Source organism: Heloderma suspectum, chromosome 2 (assembly GCF_057233095.1).
Source record: "Heloderma suspectum isolate Gila_16-S chromosome 2, 16-S_ref, whole genome shotgun sequence".
NCBI classification, from domain to species: Eukaryota; Metazoa; Chordata; class Lepidosauria; order Squamata; family Helodermatidae; genus Heloderma; species Heloderma suspectum.
This window is the reverse complement of record NC_139459.1, coordinates 71,674,176-71,700,966: the sequence shown is the minus strand read 5'-3', so window position 1 is coordinate 71,700,966 and position 26,791 is coordinate 71,674,176. Positions and strand designations below refer to the sequence as shown.

General features: G+C 44.2%; 1 long non-coding RNA gene across 1 annotated transcript in view; it reads right to left on the bottom strand.

Moving 5' to 3' along the window:
* The window catches only part of LOC146352336 (uncharacterized), a 90,995-nt gene extending 70,392 nt beyond the window's left edge, over positions 1-20,603 (bottom strand). The window contains exon 1 of the long non-coding RNA XR_014787348.1: positions 20,392-20,603. This is a non-coding gene — a long non-coding RNA (uncharacterized LOC146352336). The remainder of the gene's footprint in view (positions 1-20,391) is intronic.
* Between the last annotated feature and the right edge of the window lie 6,188 nt (positions 20,604-26,791).

Genomic DNA, 26,791 nt, shown 5'->3' with positions numbered 1-26,791 from the left:
TTGCTCTGTGAAATATTTCATAACATATAGAAAAAAGGTACTTGTTTCAGTAGAAAATGAAGATAAATTATTAATTGAGCTGATAACACTTATTACAACAGTTACAGGCTCATTTCGGGCTAGTAGATGAAACTCTATGGTTTTTAAAATGCAAAGGCGGGGGGGGGGGAGAAATAAGCAACAAAGTCACAGATCCTGAAGTCCTTCTTATGCGACAGACTCATTGATTTAAAATAGTGGTTGTAAATTAAATCTGGAAGGGCTATGAAGGTGGAAGATTTCCCCTTCAAAACATTGAGAATGAATGTCCACCCACACTTTTGCTTCATGTATATATTATTTATTAACAGGGCAATCCTAGGGATGTTTACTCAGAAATACAGTAGGTCAAATGGTGTTCAAAGGAGCTTACTCCCTTGTAAATGTGTTTAGCATTGTAGCCCAAATTCATCTAACTAGGTCCATAGTTATAATTCTTTTCGGATTTTCATTTTTATTTTTTTAAATAGGGCATTTAACAATAGGTGAAATTGGGAAACTGAAGTTATTCAACAGTTTAGTTTTATAACATTTGAGGTTAGTATTGAGTGTATTTTATTTGTAAAATTTAGTCTATTTTTTTCTTTGAAATGGAGTGATAAATACTTGTACTTCTTTTGTCCTTGATTACTTTTTCAAGATATGATCTGTAAACTCTCTTGACAGCATCCAGCAAAAGTTAAGGACTGTATCTTTTGTTAATTGAGATAAAGTTAAATAGAAGTGTGTGAGAATGGCATAAGAGCACAAAACAGGATATTCTTTTCCTATTGTACTCTACAACCTTCCAGCAACTTAAGATTTATGAGCTCTTTAAGCACACATTATACTTCAGTTAGCAATCTTGAATGCCCTTGTTATTTAACATTTCTTTATTAGCAACAGTAACTAAACAAGTCATGTGGTTAGTTTAGCATTCCCAGCGGTCAGACTGTCCATCATGTTCTGAGTCAAGAACCATCTCTTTAAGCCAGGGAAATGTCCATGAAATGCATACAATCTATGTGTCTGAAATCTGTAGCCATTCACTCAAAGGCCAAGAACAACAGTATGAAATACACCCTCTGATCATAACTGGTACTTACTTCTATCTCCACAATCCCTTCTGAGTAAATGTGTTTTCTCCCCCTGCCCCCAGCTGCTACATTTTGTTTTTGGTAACCATCAAGACCTTCAAGAAGAGTAGCCATTGCTTCCAGACTGACTATGGAGGACAGTTCTGACTGAAACAGGTAGGGCATCCACTTATGAATTGCCAAAAACAAGGGAACACATCACCCCAAAAAAGGACAAAAGAAAACATTGATTTGCATACAATTTACATATGCTCATTTATATGCATAGGTGCACATTTAGAAATACTGTCATTTAAATAGAAATGCAGTACATCACCATAATGTGGAATACTGTGACCAGGTGACTTGTGTGCCTGCATGTTCAGTCGGCTGTCCGGGCGCTAACTGTTGATGGGTTATTATGTTTCTTTATCTTTAAACTGGAACTTCAAATAGAGGACACCTGTTCAAATAGAGGAGGCTTTCAAATAGAGGACAGTCCTCTGGCAGCCGTTCAAATAGAGGACATTGATCTATAAAAAATTTTTAAAAGACACATGGCCACCCTAGAAACAATATAGTCCTACATTCTGTTCCTCATAGTTTTGAGTCATCTCCCTCTGACCTAACGTCCTTACAACATGGATGGTAGTGACTGGACTAAAAGGAGATAGCCTTTGCAGACCCTGAAATGTTGACTTCTCACCAGTTACATATATGGTTTGTAACACTAATTTCTTCTTCTTGGTAACAGGATGAACTTCTTCTGAGAAAGCAAACAAGCAGAAGGAGTTATTACTTCATGGCTTCCAATTTTCAACACAACTTCTGTAGACTGGAAATATTTTGGAAACCAAGTACTAAAAAAAAGAAGGAACAAGGAGCCATGCTGAATCCATGTAGAGATATATATTCAGGGCATTTTCTTTTCAATATTCAGTCCATTCCACCTACCAGGATGTATTTGGAGACAAAGAGGGCCATATCCCTGGCTGGGAGACTATTAAATCTCCAAATAAAGCCTTAGAATATAAAATCACACAGTTAGTGTTCAGAAATAATCCTATGTAGACAGAATTTCTTTTCCCTGAGGGGAAGTTTGTACATTAGCTTGTACATTAGTACAAATTTTCTGGAAGCGTGTTCGTAAATTGAAAAATTAAAGTTTAATAAGCTTTGAGAAATCTAAATTATATTTATCTTAAGCATGGAAGAAACCAGTCTCTCCTCCCCACCCACTCCAAGCCATGTTCTACAGCCCTTATGTGAAAAGGTGTAAATGTTTGTAAATTTAGTTTATTAATATCTGTTGGTTACTTAGATTTTTCTGCAACTCCTCTGTTCAAAAGGGATTGCTGACACGGTACTATTCCTTGGGAAGTAATCAAAGTCTAGTTTCCCTGGCAGAGGGAGTTTTTCGGTGGGCAATCCTTTGTTACATGGTTTCCCCTGAAACTCCACCTTTGGATCATAGCACAGGTAAATTAAATCTTGATAACAAATGTTGCTGTAAATCAAACTAGATGCCTTTCCGAAATGATCCTGGTTTTTAGTTTAATAACTTTAAAACATGTTAAAGTGTATAGATAGGTGCCCCTAATCCAGAGTCTGTGCTCTGATCTACACATCAAGCAACTGGCAGACATAGGTTTCCTGTTCGCTTAAACAAAATGGATGCATGTTCTTTTGCTGGGCTATCATCACCCAATTAAATGAGGTCCCATTTGTGGAATTCCTTCTCAGGGGAAAGCGATTAGGCCCCCCACTGTAAATAATAATAATAATAATAATAATAATAATAATAATAATAATAATGTAAAGGCCTTGTTGTTTACTCAAGCAGCTGACTCCTGTCTTGTTCATTTCTCTGCCTCTCTGGTAGATTATTATTGCCATATTTTACCATTCTATTTTAACAGTAGGATTTTTATTGTTGTTTCTTTTAGGGCCCTTTTTGTATTATCAGTATTTGTAAGCTGCTCTGTACCCTTGCATTGGAAAAAGACTAGGGTATAAGAATGGTGAATAAATAAAATAAGGAAATAAAAGAAATATTAGTTGATTGCTTGAATGGATGTTAATCAATTAAATCCGTATCTATTTCCATAGGAATAAAAAAAAAATAGTTCTGAAAGGGAAAAAGCACTACTTATTCTTAGAGCACACATGCAGAAATGGCAATAGTAGTCATCACCTCAGAAGAGGCAGAAATAAGAAATAAGGAGGAACAAATGGGACCTCCCCCCACCCCCAATGTGCAGGGATTCAGCCAGCCATCCTGTCTTCCAGGATGCTGCATTCCATTCCATTCCTCTGGTTTTCTGTTTCCACCCTCACCCTCCAAAATCAGCTAGCATTCTGTGGCCACTGAGCATGTTCATCTCAACAGATGTGTTTACCTAGCAGCAGCACTTATTATGGCAGTCAAGCCAGTGCCCGGAAGGGATGTATGAAAGTCACTTACCTTTTCAAAGGGTGACATTCGTGGTGGGGGGGAGGCACTCCGTCCCTCCCCCCGAAATTCTCTCCAGCTGGCTCCGCTCCGCGGACATTCTGCGGAGCCGCCACCCAGGGCCACCCGCAGCCGGACATCTGGCCTCTGGACAGCCTGCAGGGATGCAAATGGCGGCGGCCGTAGCCGCCATTTGCGTTCCTTTTTTTTTTTCCGTAATAGCCTGCATAAATATTTACGTAAGCTAAAACGGCAAAAAAAAAAAAGGGAACACAAATGGCGGCCGCCATAGCCACCACCATTTGCATTCGCTGTTGTTGGGTTTTTTTCCATGATAGGCTATGTAAATACTTACGTAGCCTATCACGGCCTCCACAGGGACACAAATGGCATCCCTGCATTAGCCGTGATAGGCTACGTAATTATTTACGTAGCCTATCACGGCAATAATGAGGAAGCGAATGGTGGCCGCAGACGCGGCTGCCATTCGCAAGTCAGCGCGGATGGCAGCAGGTAAGTGCTCCGTTTCGTGCGCCTTTCGTGGGGTGGGGGGCAGGGGGCTTCATTCCGCCATGGATTTCAGGGGGCCGAATGCACTGGCATTCGGCCTCACTGAGATCCATGGCGGAATTCTCTGACATCCCTAGTGCCCGGTGCCATTCCATATTGGGCAGCTGCCATGTTAAATTCCCCAAGATGCAATGCCCAACATCAACACTGGCCACTGCTTTGGGGGCATCATCACACATGGCAGCCACCCAATGCAGAATGGAGCCTGGTGCCAGCTCAACTTCCATAGTAAGCATCATAGCTAGGTGAAGATGTCTGTGGGGCGGAGGAGCGGAGGTGAGTGGTGGCGGCGGAAAGAGTCCATGCTACGCACGGGCTCTGATGGTGCCAGAGGGCAGTGGCAGCATCAGGCAGGGGGCCAGGCCCTGCACTTTTACACAGATGAAGTCCATGTGGAACTTGCTATATATCAACCTCAGGACTATTTTCTATGGTACATTTTGCCTACATGCCCTTCTATACTCATGTGAAGGGTGCATATATTTTGTAGCATGGGAATATCCATGCCAGAATCCCCCTCTCCCTCCTTCAACCCACTACATGCATCTGGACACATATCCCTGCATTCACTTCCATATACATGGATTAGGCTGGAATAAGAAGGTACTGTAGCTAGTCTCAAATTATGAAATATATGCACCATTGCACAGAAGTAGGTATGTGTGAAACTCACAAGTCTCATCTAAACTCCTTTGACCTTTCTCAAAATTCCCCCAAAGTTTTGCCTGAGGAGGAACATCTAATTCCCTTCTAATGTTGTTTTAGACAAAATTGATGTTTAAAACTCCCCTGAGAAATTTCACTTGCTTACTAATGTTTTGCATACTAATTCATTTTTCTGGGTTTTCCTGATGCTGCCAGTGCAACATCAACAGAAGAGCAAAACCCACAAGTAATCTGAATGGTTTATTCAAGAAGTAAGTATCCTATGTATTTCAAGAAGGAGTGTTGAGAACATCCAAGGAGCTCAAAAATAAGAGCGCCCCATTCAAATTTGTTGTTTATTTGTTCAGTCGCTTCCGACTCTTCGTGACTTCATGGACCAGCCCACGCCAGAGCTTCCTGTCGGCCGTTGCCGCCCCCAACTCCCCCAAGGTCGAGTCCGTCACTCGACCTTGTATTCATTCCAATACTTGTGACTTGTGAGCATATCTGAGGCTTACCTCAAAAGTGCAAACTCCTGCTGCCACACACATAAGAACATAAAAAGATCCATGCTGGATCAGACCAAGGGTCCATCTAATCCAGCATTCTATTCACCCAGTAGCCAACCAGATGTCCATGGGAAACTCACAAATAGGACATGAGTGCAACAGCGCTGTTCCGCTCATGTTCCCCAGCAACTGATACAAAGGCATATTGCCTCTGATACCGGAGGTAGCAAACAGACTTCAGGACTAGTAGCCATTGATAGCTTTCTCCTCCATGAATTTTTGTAATCCCTTTTTAAAGCCATCCAAACTGGTTGGTATCACTAGTGAATTCCATAGTTTAACTATGCACCATGTGAATATATACTTCTTTTTCTCTGTCCTGAATCTCCTACCGATCAGCTTCAAGGGATGACCCCATTGTGTTCTAGTATTATGAGAGAGGGAGAAGAATGTCACCCTATCCACTTTCTCCACACCATGCATAATTTTGTATACCTCTATTTTATTTATTTATTTATTCATTCATTCATTCATTCATTTCATTTCTATCCCACCCAATAGCCGAAGCTCTCTGGGCGGTTCACAAAAATTAAAACCAAACAGCACACAATAAAACAATATAAAATATATAAAACATTAAAACCACTGTTATACAACCAGAATAAAACCTAGCAGCAATGCAGGAATTTAAAATACAGATTTGAAACAGCAAAGCTAAAAGTCTAGAAAGCTAAAATGCCTGGGAAAATAAAAAGATCTTCACCTGGCACCAGAAAGAATATAGGGTAGGTGCCAGGCGAACCTCACTAGGGGCTCTATCATGGCTCCCCTTACATTTTCTGAGTCAATAATCATATCTTTAAGTCAGGGAAATGTCTCTTAAATTAATACAATCTATAGCCCTATTCAGGCTATATCTGTAATAGCTTTGCACAAAATGTATTACTTTTGGAAGAAACAAGTTATGGCTCAATTATGCCACCATCTTAAACTGGTTTAATAATCATCTCCTGGAAGGGAGGGAAGACTGAAGGTCTGCAAGGGTGGACAGGGATCTTTAACTAAGAATTTTCAGTACCTTCACCAAACTGCAGTTCCCAGGGATTTGGGGGAAGAAAAGAATGACATTTAGGATGCAATCCTATGCATGCTTAGACAGAAGAAAGTCCTACAACTCCCAGCATCCTATGCATAGCTGGCTGGGGACTTTCTTCTGTCTAAACATGCATAGGATTGCGCCCTAAATTGTCATAATGTTGTAAGTTTGCAGTGCAGTTAAGTCTCTAGGATGCTTCAGGAGGGACTGTAGTTCAGTGGGAGAGCACTTGCTTTGCACGGTGAAGTGCTAGGTTCAGTCCCTGGCATCTTCAAAAGGTCAGGTAGCGGGTGATGGGAAAGTCCTCTTGCTGTCTGAGACCCCCACAGACCCTCTGCCAGTCTGAGGAGGATACATTGGACAAATAGTCTAACTACATAAGGCATATATAGGCAGCTCCCTATGTCCCTGTTCTCCCAGTGGCATTCTTATGATGGCACACGGATGGCCCTCCTGCTTTTTGTGCCAGTGAAGCCAGGGCCAGCTGTACCATTAAACGGAGTGAGGCGACCACCTCGGGCAGCAGATTTTGAGTGTCGTGAAGTACAGCAAACTGTTCTCATTCAGCGAGCCTCAGGTGCCAAAACAACTTGACTGGCAATGTGTACTAGGTGCCTTGCCTGGGGTTATGGGAGAGGGGGTGGGATTTGCTGCTCTGCCTCAGGCTGCAAAATGTCTTGGGCTGATCCCGAGTGGCAGCAGTGAAAGGCTCACCAGTGAAGAAGTTCAGCAATCCCAGACAAACTGGGAATGAAGCAACGCTCAACAAACCTGTGCCCTAAGAGGAATAAATGTGGTGTAAGTGAGGAAATGAGATGTCGGGCTCATACTAAATGCACTGATCAAGAAATCCTGGAGAGCAGTCATTTCGTGATGGTGCAAAATGGCAGAGCTGAAGCCATCATGGTATATCCATACTGTGATCCAACAGCTAATCTTCTGAGAATTGGTTAGGGAAGCTTTGAAATCTGAAGCACCATTTATATGATTTAATAAAAGGGGGTGCTAGATTTAGGGGTTTTTTTGAGGGGGGGTATTTTATTCTGAAGTGCTAAAGTAGATAAAAGGTCTTTGGCAAACCAGGATCATAATCGTGGAATTAAGACAAAAATATTGAGCCAAGAAATGAGGCAGAACTTTCCATACCAAAAGGCTGCAAGAAGAGGTTCCCTGTAATTGGATTTTAAGCTGCAACACTAAGCAATTTTGGAGCAAACAGTAATAAAGGGCAATATAGTGAGAAAGCGTGAAAGTAGGCTTGAGATCAATCACACGAGTCTGGCACGCAGGCCCAGATTTCTTGCTCATGCATTTTTTATGCCCATATATATTATAAACACACAAGGATCAGCGCCTGTATGCTCCGTATCATAAACAATATAAAAATAATGTGGTTAGGTTTCTTCATATTTTCTGAACAATTTCATTTATGGGAATGTGTTTCTGTGTGTAATTCAGCACCTGTAAGATCCAGATTATAAATTATTTATTTCAAGTGCGAGTAGATTTGTGATCTAAAAAAGAAGAAAAAAACAAGTTTCTTGCTCTTGAAATGAAATTTAGGGCAGAGAGCATGAGAGAGAGAAATTTGCATAGAAATGCCTGTTGTATCAGAATGATATTATAACCTGTTTAGCACAAGCTGCTTTTGTACAACTCCAGTTTCGACAACCACTGCAAAGGATGTAGAAACAAATGCATGCAGGTAAGATAGGGAGGCTGCTTCTCTTTCCCGCATACCACCCCACCCCACACACATACTCCAGTGTTCATTTCTCCATGGAATAACATCTGAATAGGACTATGATCTCTTCGTTTATCCCTTTTCCCACAATCAGTGCAAAACAGAAATAAAGAACTGCGGCCACAATCCACTGGAAACCTCTCCTCTTGCGTAAGCCCCACTGAAATGAATAGCACTCTCATCCACCTCTCATTCATTTCAATGCAATGTGTGTAGGAATGGATAGCCTAGCTACATTGATCCATGCTCTGGCAACCTCACATATGGATTACTGCGATGTGGTATATGCAGGGCTGCCTTGGAAAGCAGTCTGGAAACCTCAGCTGGTTCAAACAGGGGCAGTGAGATTGTTAATGGAGACTGACATATATGATCATATTACGTCAGTGCTTTATGATCTGCACTGGCTGCCGGCCCATTTCCAGACCCAGTCCATACTGCTGGTATTAACCTACAAAGCCCTCAATGCTTGGGGACAGGTTAACTGAAAGATCATCTCTTTCCATTTGTACCTGCTGGGACTCTAAGATCATCTTCAGAGGCCCTCCTCCAGGTGTCCCTGCCAAATGAAGTGAGCCCATGGCTACTAAGGAGAGGGCCTTTTCAGCGGTGACCCCCTGCTTGTGGAAAGGGATCCCCGGGGGGGCTCCCCTGGCGCCTTCATTGTGGTCTTTTCAGCACCAGGTGAAGACTTTTTTTTATTTTCCTAGGACTTTTAGGGCTCAATTCTATGGCCACTAGAGAGTGGCTAGGCAGCTGTAGGTTTGGTCAGTTTCTGAGAACTGACCTTGGAGGCCACCCTCCAAGATCGGTTCCTGGGGAACCTCCTCCCCACACTCTCCCACCCTCTCCCAGGTGGTATGGATCATTGCCATGCTCCGCACCCGTAAGAGCAGCGCAGAGCGGGACAAAAGGGGGCATTCCCAGGGGAGGGGAGTGCAGAAGTGCTGGCATGGCACTCCCCCCGCCCCCCCATGCTCTGATGTCCTGCAGCTAAAGAGCAGAAATCAGCCATCTAGCCATGAATACAGGGCATCTGGAGTGCGGAGGAGACAATCCCTTCCTCATTTCTCTTGCCATGCACTGGGTAGGTGGTTGCCTCTGAGTTTGGAAGTGGCCACCTATCCCCATAGGATTGCTCCCTCCTTCCATCTTTAAAAAAAACACACATTAGTACATTTTTAGATCTTTGCACTGCTTCTGGCTTTTGTCTTAGTTTTTACTTTTGTTTATTCCATTTTAAATGTATCATTTTCATCAGTGGAAGCTGGTGGCCCTGACATCAGTGGAGCTGTGAACCCTGTCTGGGTTTCAGTCAGAACTCTAAAGGAGCTGTCCAAAGTTCTGAACCCGATCCCCAAAATGGGGATTCTGTGCAGACTGATTCTGACTGAAACCCAGAGTGAATAAACCACCCCACTTACATTGGAGCCACGAGCCTTCGGTGATTTTTATATTACGTTTTTCTGTGTTATTGCATTATGTGGTTTTAAGTTTTGTTTAGTGAACCAACCAGGGAGCTTTGGCTAATGGTACAGAAATGTAATAAATAAACAAGTAAACAGGAGATATTCCCAGTGCATTGTACCCTTTATTTTTCACCTGACATTTGAGTGAAAATTGAATCCCAGTGATATAATTACCAGCTTGATTTTGTGACCTCGTCAGAGCCATATTCTGCTTGCAATGCATAAGCCAAACATTCCAAAAGTCCAACCATGTATTTTAGTTGCTTGGGATCTGCTGACTCCAGATGCGTGCTTCTGCTCAGGGAAAGAGCTGGTGTGTATACCTGATGACCACTCCTGAGGCAATTACACTGAAGGAAACAGCAAACAAGCTGCCAGCCCAAGGAAATGTCACTCTCATTTCCAGAGTTCAAAGTATGTCACTGCTCTCACCCTCCTTCAACCCCCATCATTAGTTCACTTGGCAAGCACATTTCCCCCCAATAATGAACTAATCATAACTACAGCTCAAAGTAGCTGAAATAAACCCAGAAGAAAGGACAATAGAGCAAACCTGGCAACAACCAGAAGGAAATCAAATGGACTGACACTACCCATGTTTTACTTCCCACAAGAACAAAACTGTGCATTTTTTCCTTGCTTCACATTCATTACTTGTGATGCCCTTGGCAAACAGACTGAAGACAAGTTGGAGGACACCAGACTCCTTAGCATGCCTGGAAAGTCTCTGGAATGACAATGGCATATGCTCTGACTTTCCTTATTTTCTGAGACGGGTTTCCGTATAACTTTTTTTTTTTGTCCCTTCTTTTGCCCTTTGAGGACACCTTGTTAAACTTTTGTGAGAAACACAGGAAACTGCCTTAAGTCAGACGATTGGTCCATCTAGCCCAGTATTGTTGACACTGACTGGCAGTGGCTCTCCAGGGTTTCAGGCAGGAGTTTTTCCTGCCCTACCTGGAGATGCTGGGGACCAAATCTGGGACCTTCTGCATGCAAAGCAGGTGCTCCGCCACTAAGCTACATTCCCTCCCAGTTATGAGTTGCTATATAGTATCATTATCTTTCAGGTTTCATCTCCCTTCCCAAAGACATTACATTTCTGACAGGTTGTGTGTGTAGACACATAAACACGAAAGCACCACGCAGACTTCCATTTCACACACCTTCTGGTTGCTGAGGTATGTTTTGAACTGTTAGTATTATTTTGTAGAACAATTCGGTTTAGCTAGTGTAGCCTTCATCAAAAGAACAAACAGATGAATTCAGCATCAAGCAGCTTGAGTGGAACTTTTCACAATGTGAAATTATGCATCTGTGTCACTGTGTGTGATACACATACATGGAGACTCCTTTGTATGACAATTTTTCTCTATGAAATATTGAGAAGTATGCACTGAATCTTTCTCTTTACAAAGGAAAGGCATTTGGGACATTACTTGGGGAAAATAAGTAGTCCCTTTAAGAAGGACTATGGTTGCTACACCTAGAACTGTTTCCAGCCATCCCCTGCAGGCACATGTAGCCTAAATTAGAGCAGACCAGTAGCTTGTACTTTCAATAACACGCATTTAATTTGGAGACTGATTCCAACTCCATCCATCAGAAAGGAGTAGAACAATGCTCACAGGCATTTTGCTTTTAGGACCTTTTCCACTCCACCCCACCCCCCAAAACTCAACTCTAATCAGTGAGAGGGACCCTGAGTTCACAAGTACTCAGCCCAAGTCCCAGATAAAACCTGTACCAAACCGTTCTGTGTCCACAATATCCTGTCTTACTAAGGATCCCGGTTCTTTGTTCACATCAAGGTAGAATAGCTGTTCAAGCTATTTCATGTCAAGCTCTGCATAGAATATACTCCCTTGCTAAATTTGGGTGAATATAGGGAATAGGAGATACGTCATTTGCCAGCAAGCAGGCTCATTTGGTGATTAATTCAGTTCATTTCCCGGTATATTTCTTTCAGTAAATGTTATATTAACTATGACATGTGCACATTTGATCTATCAGGTGATAAAGCTGTTCTAACATCTATTTCATTTTACATTGAATATTGCTATGATTTAGTAGGCACTATTTTGTATTGGGGAGCCACAAAAGTGTTCTTTGCAGATACAAAATGGTCCTAATTTATTGCTTTTATACATTCTTATTTCACTATTGTGTTTTTTTTTAACTTTTCTGCCATGAAATTGGCAACTCCCTGTTAGGTTCTCAGGTTAATTCCTTAGTGCAGCTAGTCTATGCACGTTTCATTATCTATGAAGGCAGGGAGGGGAGGAACCTGATTCTAGTTACTCCACCTGTTTTATATCAATAGCCCACCCTTACTTACATGCATACAAATCAGACCTTTTTTTTCTGGTAAAGCAAAGCCATAGGAACCCAGGCCTCAATGTTGCCAAAGCTCTTTCTGCCCCCTATCACATCACATCACAGACAAATTTCCCAGAAATCACAGAATCATAGAATCATAGAATAGTAGGGTTGGAAGGGGCCTACAAGGCCATTGAGTCCAACCCCCTGCTCAATGCAGGAGGGATGCATTGCAACAATCTTTGTTGGTTCCCTCCAAAAAAGAGACTGCTTTAGTTGCTTCCTCCTAGGAACACACAAAATAGCAGCCATTAATAAAGACTTATGGATACAAAGAGAACAAGAACTACTTTCCTACAGAAAGTAGAGGAAGGAACTAGAGGATCGGCTATCCTTGACTTGATCCTAACCAACAGAGATGACTTAGTGGATAAAGTAGCAGTTACAGGAACTCTGGGGGAAAGCGACCATGTTGTACTTGAGTTCTTGGTTCTAAGGGAAGCAAAAGCCGAGTGTACTCAAACGCGTACCCTGGATTTTAGGAAAGCTGATTTTAATAAACTCAGAACAATGATCAGTAAGGTCCCATGGCAAGCAATGCTAGCGAGAAAAGGAGTCCAAGATGGGTGGGAACTTTTAAAAAAGGAAATTCTCAAGGCACAATCACAAACAATTCCAACAAGAAGAAAAGGTGGAAGACAACAGAAGAAGCCAATGTGGCTTTACAAAAAGCTTAGGGATGACCTGAAAACAAAAAAGGACACATATAGGAAGTGGAAAGAAGGCCAAGTAACAAAGGAAGAGTACAGGCAGGTAGCACAGAATTGCAGGGATGGCGTCAGGAAGGCTAAAGCGGAGAACGAGGTGAGGTTAGCGAGGGATGCTAAAAACAACAAAAAGGCTTTCTTCAGCTACGTGCATAGTAAAAGGCAGAGGAAAGAAATGGTTGTTCAGCTATTAAATAAGGATGGCAAAATGATAACAGAGGACAAAGAAAAGGCAGAGGTGCTCAATTCCTACTTTGGCTCAGTCTTCTCCCAAAAGAGGGTCTATGACCCCCCTGGCAAAGGCGAAGTACAGGCTGAAGGGGCAGGATTGCAGCTTGAGATCGACAGGCATATGGTCAAGGAACACCTCATTACTTTGAATGAGTTCAAATCTCCAGGGCCAGATGAACTGCATCCTAGAGTCATAAAGGAACTGGCAGAAGAACTCTCAGAACCGCTGTCTATTCTATTTGAGAAATCATGGAGGACCGGGGAAGTGCCAGATGACTGGAGGAGGGCTAACGTTGTCCCTATCTTCAAAAAGGGTAAAAAGGAGGAACCTGGGAACTACAGACCAGTCAGTCTGACATCAATCCCTGGGAAAATTCTGGAGCAGATCATAAAGCAATCCATCTGGAAGCACCTTGACAACAATGCCGTGATTACTCGAAGCCAACATGGATTTGTCAAAAACAAGTCCTGCCAGACAAATCTGATCTCATTTTTTGATCAAGTCACCTCCCTTGTAGACCGTGGGAATGCTGTAGACATCATATACCTCGACTTCAGCAAAGCTTTCGACAAAGTGCCCCATGATATCCTGATGAGCAAACTAGCTCGAAGTGGGCTAGATGAAACAACGATCCGGTGGATCCACAGTTGGCTACAGAATCGAACTCAAAGAGTGCTTATCAATGGGACCTTCTCAAGCTGGGGAGAGGTAACGAGTGGGGTACCGCAGGGCTCAGTCCTGGGCCCAGTGCTCTTCAACATTTTTATTAATGACTTGGAGGAGGAGGTGCAGGGAATGCTGATCAAATTTGCAGATGACACAAAATTGGGAGGGATAGCTAATACTTTGGAAGACAGAAACAAAATTCAAAGTGATCTGGATAGACTGGAGTGCTGGGCAGAAAACAACAGAATGGCATTTAATAGGGACAAATGCCAAGTTCTGCACCTAGGAAAAAGAAACCAAATGCACAGTTACAAGATGGGGGATACGTGGCTCAACCACACTACGAGCGAGAAGGATCTTGGAATTGTCGTCGATCACAAGCTGAATATGAGCCAACAATGTGATGTGGCTGCAAAAAAGGCAAATGCTATTTTGGGCTGCATTCATAGAAGCATCGCTTCCAAATCCCGGGAAGTACTAGTTCCCCTCTACTCAGCACTGGTTAGGCCTCATCTGGAGTACTGTGTCCAGTTCTGGGCACCACACTTTAAGAAGGATGCAGACAAGCTGGAGAGGGTTCAAAGGAGGGCAACAAAGATGATCAGGGGACTGGAAACAAAGCCCTATGAAGAGAGACTGAAAGAACTGGGCATGTTTAGCCTTGAGAAGAGAAGACTGAGGGGAGATATGATAGCACTCTTCAAGTACTTGAAAGGTTGTCACAGAGAAGAAGGCCAGGATCTCTTCTTGATCATCCCAGAGTGCAGGACACGGAATAATGGGCTCAAGTTACAGGAAGCCAGATTCCGACTGAACATCAGGAAAAACTTCCTGAGTGTCAGAGCAATACGGCAATGGAACCAATTACCTGGGGAGGTGGTGGGCTCTCCCACACTGGAGGCCTTCAAGACGAGGCTGGACAGCCATTTGTCAGGGATGCTCTGACTTGGATTCCTGCACTGAGCAGGGGGTTGGACTCGATGGCCTTGTAGGCCCCTTCCAACCCTACTATTCTATGATTCTATGATTCTAAGAGATTGAGGAGCATATGATGAGGGTCCCAGTGTGTGTTTGAGCATGTGATGAGGGTCCGTGGGTGTGGGTGTGTGTGAGAGAGAGGGAGGGAGAGGGAGAGAGCACATAGCCAGAATGGAGGTGGCAAGTGAAGCAGATTAGAGACAGAAAGAATGAAATGCAGCCGGAATGAAGGAATGCCAGAGAGAGAGAGAGAGAGAGAGAGAGAGAGAGAGAGAGAGAGAGAGGAATGAAGAAGGGCAGCCAAAGGCGTGGTGAAAGATGGACCACGCACTGTGGGACGGAGACTCAAACTTGGTGGTAAGAGGAAAAACAGCTGTAGGAAAAAGAAGAACTGAGGAGTGTGGATCCAGGAGAAAAGAAAAGAAGCAGTGGTGCAGTGGTGCCGGAGCACTGGAGAAAGAACCTCCAGAACATTTTCATCTGCCAGAGAGGTATTTGTCAGTATTGTCACTTTGAGGGGTTGGAGGACAGGTCTGGCCTGGCACACTATCCCTTTGTTAAGTAGGCTAGGCTCAGACAGAGACTAGCTCAAGGTCATACCATGAACCCAGGTCTCCCCAAACACTCCTACCTGCCTAAAGATCAACCCAGGTGCCTGAGTTTTTGGACCGTCTTTGAGGGCATGACTGTGGGCTCTTCCTGGGGTGTGGCTATGTGGGAAACTGCCATGATGAGCTCCTGCATCAAAACTGATCACTACACTACTGAAAGGAAGTGTTCAGAGCTGGCTCTCCATTCAAGGTGTGCTAATGTCAAAGGCTGGACCTGCTGACCATGAAGCAGAACCTGTGACTAAAGGCTTTCCCACAATGTGCTCCTGAGCATATAGGCTTGTAGATGCTGGGGGCATGGTGTTCCTGAATCGGGCCTCTGGGCTAAATCAAAGAAGCTGTCAAATAATGGATTCTTTATAGACAATCGCAATCTGGTATTTCCATTAAAAACTTGCATAATTTTCAGAGTTCTCTGAACACCTGTAAAAAAAGATGAAGTAGTTGGAAGCATGTAATTGTAGGATGCAGGTAAACTAAACAGCTCATTAGGAAACGGGGCTCACAGGAGATGCTAATTACAAATCAGTGTCCATAGACATTTGTTTTAAACTGTGCTTTCCCAACCATGATCATTTCAGAATGAATATGTTTTTTCATTGAGGAGCAAAATCAGCAACTCCTTTAGCCTGCCCACATCATTTTCAACTCCAGCAACAGCTTGACACTCCAAAGAGTCTGCTAACTTTAACAGTTTCTTGAGTTAAGTATTTTCAAAGCTTTCAGTGACCCAAAACTATGGGCTATTGCAATGAGGCAGTCAAATAGCAAGCAGTCAAGGTAAAACAGGCACCTTTGCAAATGGTCATGTTGACGCACATTTTATTCATCTGAAGTTGATGAGGCCTTTAAGGGGTGTCATGTCATTCTTGCTAATTCTTTGCTTCAGACCTCCAGTCTGTGTGGATTGGGATGATCCCTCTCCTCATCTCCACAGGGCCAACCCTACTATTAGGAGATGTAGCAAGGTGTTGGATGATATTGCTATATGTGCCCTGCAGCCTCCCCTGCATCTTCTAAGCTAGCCTGTTGCCCTCAGGTGCAGTAGAGGACATTGTCCCATTGCCAGAGCTCAGTTAAAATGCAACTGCCAGTCAAGTCAGCTTCCCGTCAACTTGTCCTTCACCTCAAGCAGCAAAATGTCATGGGCTGGTATTGCCACCAGTCCAAATAGTAGACCAGGAACTTGCAGGATCAGACCACGTGACCCAAGCAAAAAGACTGAGAATGGTGCAAAACTTCCCTTCTGCATGGCACTTCTGGCATGCAAGAATTTAGTGCTACAAAGCTCAACCAGCCATGTTGAAAACTGGTAGCTGGATGAGCCTATTTGATGCTAAGAATCTGGTTTCAGGCCTGGTTATGGGACAGGGATTGCTTTGATCACCTTGATGGATGATCTGTGGTGGCGACTGAACAGGGGAAGTGTGCCCCTGTTGGTTCTGCTGAACCTCTCAGCAGCTTTCAATTCCATCAACAATGGTATCATTCTGCAACATCTGTCTGAGATGGGACTGGGAGGCACTGTTATACTGAGGCTCCAGTCCTTGGATGGGCAATTTCAGAAGGTGGTGCTGTGGGATTCCTGTTTGACACTGCAGCTGCTGGCCTGTGGAGTCCCTCAGGGTTCTGTTTTGTCCCCCATGCTATTTAACATATACATGAAACCACTGGGAGAGATTGTTTGGAGTTTGGGGATTTGGTGCCACTAGTATGCTGATGACACCCAACTCTCTCTCTCCTTCAATCTAAATCCAAGGAAGCTTCTAAAGTTCTAAAGTGGTATCTGATGTCTGTAATGGACTGGATGAGAGGAAACAAATTGAAGTTTAATTCAGACAAGACAGAGGTGCTCCAGGTTCGTCGAAAAAGACAGAACCGGGAATAGGGACACGAGCTGTGCTGGATGGGGTTACACTCCCCCTGAAGACTCAGGCTTGCGGTCTGGCTGTACTTCTGGACTCAGTCCTGAACCTGCATGCCTGGGCTAGTATGCCAACTGTGCCTATTCCTAGAAATGTCTGACCTGGCCACAGTCACCGTGCCTTCGTTACATCTTGTTTCAACTAGTGTAACCCACACCTGTGGGGCTGCCTTTCACACCTGTTCAGAAACTTCCGCTGGTCGAGAATGCTGCAGCCAGACTGTTGACTGGGGCTGGTTACAAGGAGCACGTGACTCCCTTGTTCCAACAGCTTCGCTGGTGGTTACCAGTCTGTTTCCACGCACATTTCAAAGTGCTGGTTCTGGCTTATAAAGCCCTACACTCTTGGGACCAGGCTACCTGAAAGACTGCCTTCTCCCACACGAGATGGCCTGGGTCTTAAGATCTTCAGGAAAGGCCCTTCTTTCAATACCGCTGCCTTCACAGATGCATTTGGCGGAAAAGTGAAAGGGGACCTTCATGGTGGCCGCACCCTGGCTGTGGAGCTCCCTGCCAAGACAGGCTAGGTTCACTCCCTCTATGCTGTCCTTCTGCTGACAGGCAAAGCCCTCTTTATTCAAGCAAGCTTTTGGAATGTAAATGGGTCTGTTGGATTGGATGCTGGGAGGTTTTCTGTTATGGCTGCTTTTTCATTGTGTGTTAATGCATTGTTTTATTATTTTAAACAAGTTTTATGAATGTAAGCGACCTTGAGCACCATTTTTCTTGATAGAAAGGTGGGGTACAAATCATACAAATGAATAAAACTCGGTTGTTTCATTTCCAGTGGAAGCTGGTGGCCCCAATTTTGGTGGGGCTGAAAATCTGCTCCAGGTTTCAGTCAGAACCAGCCAGAACTCTAAAAGAGCTATCCAAGGTGTTGAACTTATTTTGGGAATAGGCTTTAGCACCTGGGATAGCTCCTTTAGAGTTCTGGCTGGTTCTGAGTGAAACCCAGAATAGATTTACAGCCCCACCGAAATCAGAGCCACCAGCCTCCACTGGTCATTTCCAAAGGTTGTTGTTGATACAGTACAGAAAACGGGGGGGGGGGGTAAATAAGTGTACCAATGCAGAGTTTGTTTTTTCATTTATTTTATCTAAATAGGAAATGCAAATGCAAAAACCAATTTAGGCATCACCTGTGAAAATGGATTAATCTTGGTCATTCTTCTCTCAGTTAGGGATGTCAGAGAATTCCGCCACGGATCTCGGTGAGGCCGAATGCCAGTGCATTCAGCCTCCTGAACACCGTGGTGGAACGGCCTGCCCCCCCGCCCCCCCCGCGGATCCCCCCGGGACGAGACTCACTTGGGGCGGATCTTCCAGGCGGTGGCGCCGGCTCCGGCGGCGGCTCCGGTGGCACCAGTGGCCGGTCTTCCGACCGGCTGCCGCTGCCGCCATTTTCAGGCTTGTGTAAAAAAAAAAAAAAAAGACATGATAGGCTACATAAATCTTTACGTAGCCTATCGTGGTTGGGTGGGTTTAAAAAAACAAACAAACCACGTATGCAAATGGCGGCAGCTATGGCCGCCGCCATTTGCGTTCCTTCTTTTTACTGTCTTAATCTACGTAAATATTTACGTTGACTATGACAGCGAAAATAAAGGGGAACGCAAATAGTGTAGCGGGAGCTATTTGCGTCCCCTTTTGATTCGCCGTTTTAGCCTACGTAAAGATTTACGTAGGCTAAAACGGTGAATGAAAAACGCGGTTTGTTGTTGTTGTTGTTGTTGTTGTTTTTTACCCAGAGCCCTCCGTGGCTGGAATTCCGGCTGCGGACGGCTCTGGCCTGGCCGGGCCTGGCCTGCCGCTCCGTGGAGCTGCCGTGGACCACAGCCGGCCGTTCGAGGATTCCGGGGGGAGGAACAGAGCGCCTCCCTGCCTGGCCAGGATTCTGGGGGAAGGGACGGAACGCCTCCCCCCCCACCATCAACATAATCGGTGAAAGGTTAGTCACTTTCGTACATCCCTACTCTCAGTCCCACCATTGTTGCAGGCACATTTGGTGGAAACCCGGGAGAGGGTCCCACGGCTGTGGAACACCCTTTCCAGGGAGGCTAGGATGGCTCCCTCCTTGATGTGTTTCCGCCAGAGGCAGGCTAAAACATTCTTGTTCCAGCAGGCCTTTGGGACATAGTTAGAACCTGGGGGGAAGCTGCTGAAATGCTGTTCTAACGTTTTAAAATTTTTAATTGTATTGTTGTTTAATTATAGTTTAACTTTTGTATATTTTCATATGTTTTAATTGTATATGTTTCAATGTTTGTAAGCCACCTTGTGTCCCAGTACTGGGGAAAAGGCGGGGTATAACAACAACAACAACAACAACAATAATAATTCTTAGCCAAATTGTGATACGATTCATAAGAATAGAGAGTCTCAAATCACAAAGTTTCTATTTCAGTTGACCATTTTAGAATGTATTTTCACTTTTCCACAAATTGATTCATTTCAGCATCCTTGGATGCTTCTTAAATAGAACTTATAAATGTGGAAATAGAACTTAAATTCACACCAGCTGGAGGTTCTTCTTGAATATTTGGTTCAGGTGTGCAAATAGTTTAGTGGTAGCAAGAGAAGCAGAAAGAGAACTTTGGGTGGGCTGATGATGAATAACTACTCATCAATCAAATGGAAAATATTTACACATTGTTCACAAATTGGTGGGAAGCTCCTTGGTTTCACCCCTAATTAATCTAGTTCAATTGAATAATAGATTCTGACTCACAACCTTGTAGACCCTCTGTAATAAATTTACTGAAGAATATATGGGCTCTGTCAGTGATTTCTCATCCAAATGCAAAACCACCCTCCAATGCTCCATATTTAAGTTACTCAGCCAAATAATGACACTCCGTGCCCCTCCAGTTCCTGGAGCCTCCCGGCAATGCTGCATTTTTGCAAATAAACAATAACAAGGAAGGTGACCTTAAGCATTTGATCAAATAATTGCTTTCCTTGGAAAGAGGAATAAGTGTGCTTCCCCTTTAAAAGAGCCATATCCAAACTGCCAAAATGGTAAGAACCCTAATGAATTCTTCCCTCTCTTGCTGTGAAGGACTGAATGAAGACAATTAAAATCTCCCTCAGGTGCATATATAACACAGAGTTCTGAAATGGCTGTCAACTTCTCTTTCTCAAAGCAAGAAGATGAAAGGGGCATCTGAAGGTTTTCTGGTGTTGAAAACTTCCGTTATTCAAGCAGTACCTATTCCATTTTGATACAGCACTCTTAATGGGTATTGTCTGAAGGAAGAGGTCTGTTTCCATTTTAAAAATCTATGAGGAGAAGAAACAGTTGCTGGCACTCACCCTTCCTTTGCCCTTCTTTCTTTAGAGACCTTGTACACTATTCCAGGAAGAAAGACATTTGCCCGAACTATATACCCAGCAAATTATCAAACTTTGAGGAAGGATTCACTTGCCCCTTTTCAGATGAAATGTCTGCAAACGCTGAATACATGGAGAGGGAGGATCACGTTTCTCGGCGCTGTGCTGACCTTCACGCATTCAGTTGAAATATCAAACAGTATCCATGTGAGTACAGCTTGTACACCAGGGCTGTTGAACTTGAACCTCTTTCAGCCCAAGGCCTGAATTCCCTTCTGGAGAAACTCTTGGAGGCCACATTCCAGTTGTGGGCAGGGCTGGGGAGAAAACCATAAGAGCTAAAGGCAAAGGGACAGGGCTGCAAATGCCAACATCTTTTAGCTTGAAGGTCTGAGCATCTCTACACCAGCCTAAAATCCTGCCCTTAAAAGGGGGCTTTCTGCTTCCACTTTAAATGCAGGATCACGATGGACTCCCTTTACATGCACTTCCTTTCCCCCCTCCCCTTTCCCCCTTTTTCTCCCCCTTATCTGAGTCTTCCATATGTATCATTGGTCTAGCACCTCTTCTTGCCGCTTTTCTTTTTTCACAGAGGTAGCTCAAGCGTAACACAAGCAGCGTAATTTGATAGCTCATGATCTCCGATCTATTTTAAAATAGAATACAGGTCATTTTGTGCAGGAGATGCTCTGGAGGTTGACAACATCATCTAAAGGGCCCACAAACATCCATGAGTGAGCAATCTCAATAGCACAATAAAAGGTCCATGTGAAGGAGCCCTCTTACTGTTAGTAGTTAAGCCTTGGGAGAGGCATTTCAACCTTTGAGAATCAGGGGGGCACAATCAGTGGTCATAGGGAAGGGGGTGGGCCAGGGGAAGGGGTGGAGCCATCTGGGGAACACCTGAGGGCCAGATTGAGACTCCAGGTGGGCTTGATTTGGCCTCCAGACCTGAGGTTCTCTACAATCAGTCCTATAGGATTAATCTTCTATATAATCAATGTTAGATAGCAATGTAAATGCATAGGGATGTTCCAGCAATGTAATGGAAATGTTCTGCCACCTTGGGTCATGACTAGGGATGTACAGATTTTGGTAAATCCATTATGTCTGTGTTTCATGGGTTGACAGGCATCTTTCGTTCCACTTGTGCAACTGCGCATCAGTGCAAGGACGCATCAGCACAAGTACACATTAGTACAAATGTGCATTAGTACATGTGTTCATTGGTTCAAGTGCACATTAGTGTGCACTTACACTAATACACACATGTAGTAATGCACACTTCCACTAATGCGCAGTAGCACAAATTCCCCCCCCCCCGAAAAAATGGCCCACAAATCCACAGAATCCATGTGACTTGGAAGAAGCCAGTCTGCTGTGGAATCTATAGGTTGGATTAACAGAAATGAGAAATCAGAACCCATTTGAATCGGATCTGCTGTGGATTTCTCCAATATCCCTAGATATGACGGTTGTCATTTTGTTGCGATAAAGTTCTCTAGCTAAGAAGGCAGTAGAGCCCGCACGCTGATGCTGAAACCAGTGTGCCTCCAAATATCAGTTGCTGGGAAATATGAGCAGGTGGGTGCTATTGACCTCATGTCCTGCTTGTGGGCTTCCAAGAAGCAGATGGTTGGCCCCTGTGGGAACTGAATGCTGGACAGAGAGGCCTTTGGTCTGATCCAGCACAGCTTTTCTTGTGTTCTTAGGAACACTTCTGTAACCTGCTGCTACTTGCCACTGCCCATGAGTTCCTTTGCACCCCTCCATCATGCTGCCATACTCTGCACCAGCTAAAGTTTGCACTCTGTCATCAACAACAGCCTTATCCAGATGCATTTTGAGTCACCTAGCTTGAGGGTTGTAAAGGCATGAATGTTGTCTGCAGGACAGGCTTCTTAGATTGTAAAGGCATGAAAGTTGTCTGCAGGACAGGCTTCAACTAGATGAAGTTGGTGAAAAGCACAGCTGGTGCTCATCGCACAGTGGACTTCCTTCCAGGCATGTTAATCAAGATATCAAGGGACAGTCTAACTCTAGGAACCTATATGACCAAGGAGGCTCTAGGTTTCTATGCTACCTAGTCCACAATCTCCTATCAACTGCCATCGCTTCCATCTTATCTGAATTCAGCTTCAGTTGGCTTGCCTGTACACCATTATCAATTTAAAGCATCTCAGGAACTCATCAGTTCTTTTGGTTTTAGGATATTCTGTGCACAATCCAAGTCCATATTTACAATTAAAGTGAGACAGGTAGGTCTCCTGATACCCAAATATGCTACATTCAGTTGTTTTACAGGTGATTTAAAATCACCCACAGCATACAAAGACAAGAAAGCAAAAATGGTGCCAGGGGGGTGGGTGGGTGGGGTGGCTGGCTTCCGGTACGGATGCATACTGTACACAAGTTGTATGCAAAACGTTGTATCTGTTTGCTGTTGTTGCTTCTCAAGCATCATTTCTGTCACACTGCTTTCGAAATCATACCCTCTAGAGCATTGTATTTGTTAGGCTGAAAGGTTGCAGCTGGGGCTGTGAAGCACCTGCAGCGATGAAGCCCTCTTCTAGTTTAATTCCAGATTAAACTACATGTCACATCCCGATACCTGCCGTGCCAGAGGTAGGCCTGCTTCATTTATTTTTACAAGTGTGTACTTTGATGCCCTCTCTGCATTCCTTGGTCACAGCAGCAGCTGTGATGTGTCGATCACTGATATTTTTAAGGCACTGCCTGTGTGTTCCCTCGAAGCCTGAATGAACAACATGCTGGGGAATATGTCAATACACACACTTCAGGACCATCAGTTATCTCTCCGGCTGCACTTAGGCCAGATTTATCAGAGAGTGAATTACTTTTGCTTATTGTGGTTTATGAAATGAATTAACATAACACATGCAAGAGAAGAGGGATAGAGGAAGGCACCCAGCATCAGGATCCTCACTTTAGCTATAGTTCTTCCATGTCCTGTGTACAATGGAGGAAGGGAACCTCCTGAGGGCAGGCTTCATATTACAGCAAATGTGTCATTGGATGATTTAGGCCTGCTTTTTAAACATTAAATAGCAGCTGCATGGGAGGACAATCAGGACTGGGGCTGCAGATCATGGGAAGACAGTTTAACCCTTTTCTCGTATGACACAGCCCCAACACACGCACACCCCTCCAGCTGCTATCCAGCATGAGAGGGAAGCTACCACCAGGGCCAGATGAGGAGGATACGAAAGATTTGTTCAAGACATGGAACAGGGATTAAGCACATCAATGTCAACATTATTTGCACGGGAAGGTAAGTCACTGCATGTGTGATATCAAGCTTAAAATGTTACTGGATGATGAAATTGAACAGAAATGGGCATACCCAGCTCTACAGAAAACACTACTGTGTAAGTCACGAACCAGCTATGTAAGTTAGCTAAGGGCAGTTCTCATGTTCTCAGTGAATGCTAACAGGCCCACATGGCCATCCATCTGAATGGTCTGCTTGCACTGGCAATGCAACACCAGTGAAGGACCTCCATGGAAGGCCTTGTGGCTCCCCCAGTGAGCAGGGCACACTGAAAATGCCCTGCTTTTAAAAGGGGTCGCCCCATGACGTTCCATGAGCACCCTGATCAACAATGCTTTTCATGGCTCTTATGAACAGAGATGCACACACCTCAGAAAGAGAATCATATGTTTTGAGGCCCATTCTCTCTCTGCAATTTTTATCAGATGGGGGATATTTGAAACTGGCTCCATGTGGCACCCCTTGTACTGGCTGCCAACAGGCAGGCCTGGTGTCAGCACATGTCACCCTTGGGTAGCTGCCAGGGGCTCAGCACCCCACCAGTGTCTACCAGTATATTGATGCCTGCCCTGGGTCCTCTGCTCCAGGCAGATAGCTCTGATCCAACATGTACATTTCTCACATTGCCCCTGATGTAGTATCACTCTGGGGCACTGTGGGCTGCTCAGCCCCACCTGCCATGTTCAGATTGAAGTGCCGCCATCCAGCATTGCCAGCCCGCCACCAGGTAAGGTGGACACTTAGGTATCGCCAAAAAACAGGAAATACACCACGAGAAAAGAGTACAAAAAAGGACACCGATTTGCATGACAGTTGCATCTGCTAATTTTTATGTATAGATGCCAAATCAGAAAGAATTACTATAATTTAAATAGAAATACAGTACCTCTGACCATAGTGGGGAAGACCCTGACCAGGTAACCTGTGTTTCTGCTCTGTCTGTTGTCCAGGTGCTAACAGTGGATGGGCCCTGCTTTAAAGCCCCTGCTCTGCCTCCTTAGGGAGCTTTATCTTGAAACCCAACTTGGACTGGACAGTCCTTCAAATAGAGGATGCCTTCAAATCCTAGAGAAGAGAAGAGAAGAGAAGACTGAGGGGAGATATGATAGCATTCTTCAAGTACTCGGAAGGTTGTCACAGAGATGATGGACAGGATCTCTTCTCAATCATCCCAGAGGGCAAGACACGGAATAATGGGCTCAATTTGGAGGAAGCCAGGTTCCGGCTGAACATCAGGAAAAACTTCCTGACTGTTAGAGCAATACGAAAATGGAACCAATTACCTAGGGAGGTAGTGGGCTCTCCCACACTGGAGGCATTCAAGATGAAGCTGGAGAGCCATCTGTCAGGATGCTCTGACTTTGATTCCTGCATTGAGCAGGGGGTTGGACTTGATGGTCTTGTAGGCCCCTCCAACCCTACTATTCTATGAATCTATGAATTACAGGACTGTCCTCTGTAAAATAGGACTCATGACTACCCTACTTCCAGGTAAGCCTGTCAAGGCCTGCTAGCAAAGGAATGGACCCACCTATGTAGTGGGGAACTCACTAAAGAACACTATCGGGGTGCCCACAAAGCTGGAACCAGCCCTGATATGATAGAGTAGCTATGTGTCCTCTTTTACAGAGGACAGTTATGTATTGGAAGGGATGCCAAAGGACTGTCCTCCACCTTGATTCATAAGTGGCTGCCCCACCTGATAACAGATAGTGCCACTTTCCAAGGGATTTTGTGTCCTGATATGGATGTTCCCATGCCAGGATGGCCTGTTTCTCATGGAAAATTAAACCCTCCACACCAACTACATGGCAGCAGTAGTAAGGCAACAGAAAGAGGCTATTTCAAGCAAATTTCCCATGATAAAAAGGAACAACACGTAGAGCAGGCCTTTAAGGTTTATAACTCTGACAGCTCTTCTCCTCTTACTAAACCCACATTCTCCTCCACTCATCAGAAGTGCTTGGCTGTTCCCTCAGCAGAGATCAGCTGAAGGACACCTCCTCCTTCCTCTATAGAGATAAACTGACCAGCTGGCATTGAGTCTATCGAGGTGGCATTTATTCATCCATCAGTTCATACCACCGCTATAAATTTACCAGCTTAAGCCTGACCAGAAGCCCTTATCTTTTTTCCCCTTCCCCTCTTGGGTTATTCTGCAAGTTTTCCCCCTAGCAAGCTTTCCCCCTGTCAGAATGTCCTGCATGCTATAGCTTGTTTTCACTAAAATCTCTTTAACTGGAATTTCATTTTTTGGTTCTTATACATGCAGAAATGTCTGCGTTAGAAAGGGCTCTTAGACTAGCGAGAGGAAGTTTAGTCATTTGAGCTTTCTCTTCCCAGGCTCATATTTCTAACTCTGACATACTGTCACATCTCCTCTTTGTTATGTTATCTAAGCACAGGAGTGTTGCCTCTATTGTCCAACGTGCATTTTGCATTTATGATACAAATCACAACGAAGATGCTATCCTAGACCAATCCCATCTGACTGCTTGGTGCAAGCATTATAAAACTGTTTCAAGAGGCTGGATTGAATAACAACACTCAGTAAGCTCCAAACATTTTAAACATATGAACCTGTAAACTTCGGACTTGACATTAATGTGGAAGGAACAGGAAGGGCAAGTGGAAGTGCTTCCTGTTCCTTGGCAGTGTTGGGGGCTTTCAAACGTAACAATCCCAGCTTGCAAACCATAGTCTAGCAAGCCTGAAATTAGGGTGCACTTGTGTCCTCTTTTACAGAGGACTGTCCTCTATTTTGAAGGTGTCCTCTATTGACGGGCTGTCCTGTCAAAGTTCAGTATAAAAATAAAGAGCCATTCCGAAGGAAGAGCCAGGCCTTGAAGTTGCCCATCAACAGCACCTTGACAACAGACTGAGCAAGGCACACAGGTCATCAGGTCACAGTCTTCCCTACTACGGTGAGATGTACTGTGTTTCTATTGAAATTATATTATGTCTAAATTTACAACTATACATATAAATTAGCATATGTAAAGGTAATTGTCACAATCTCTTGGGCCCCTCTTTCCTTAAGCACTCACACACACACACAAAATGAGAGGCTTCAGTCTCACATGTTTATTT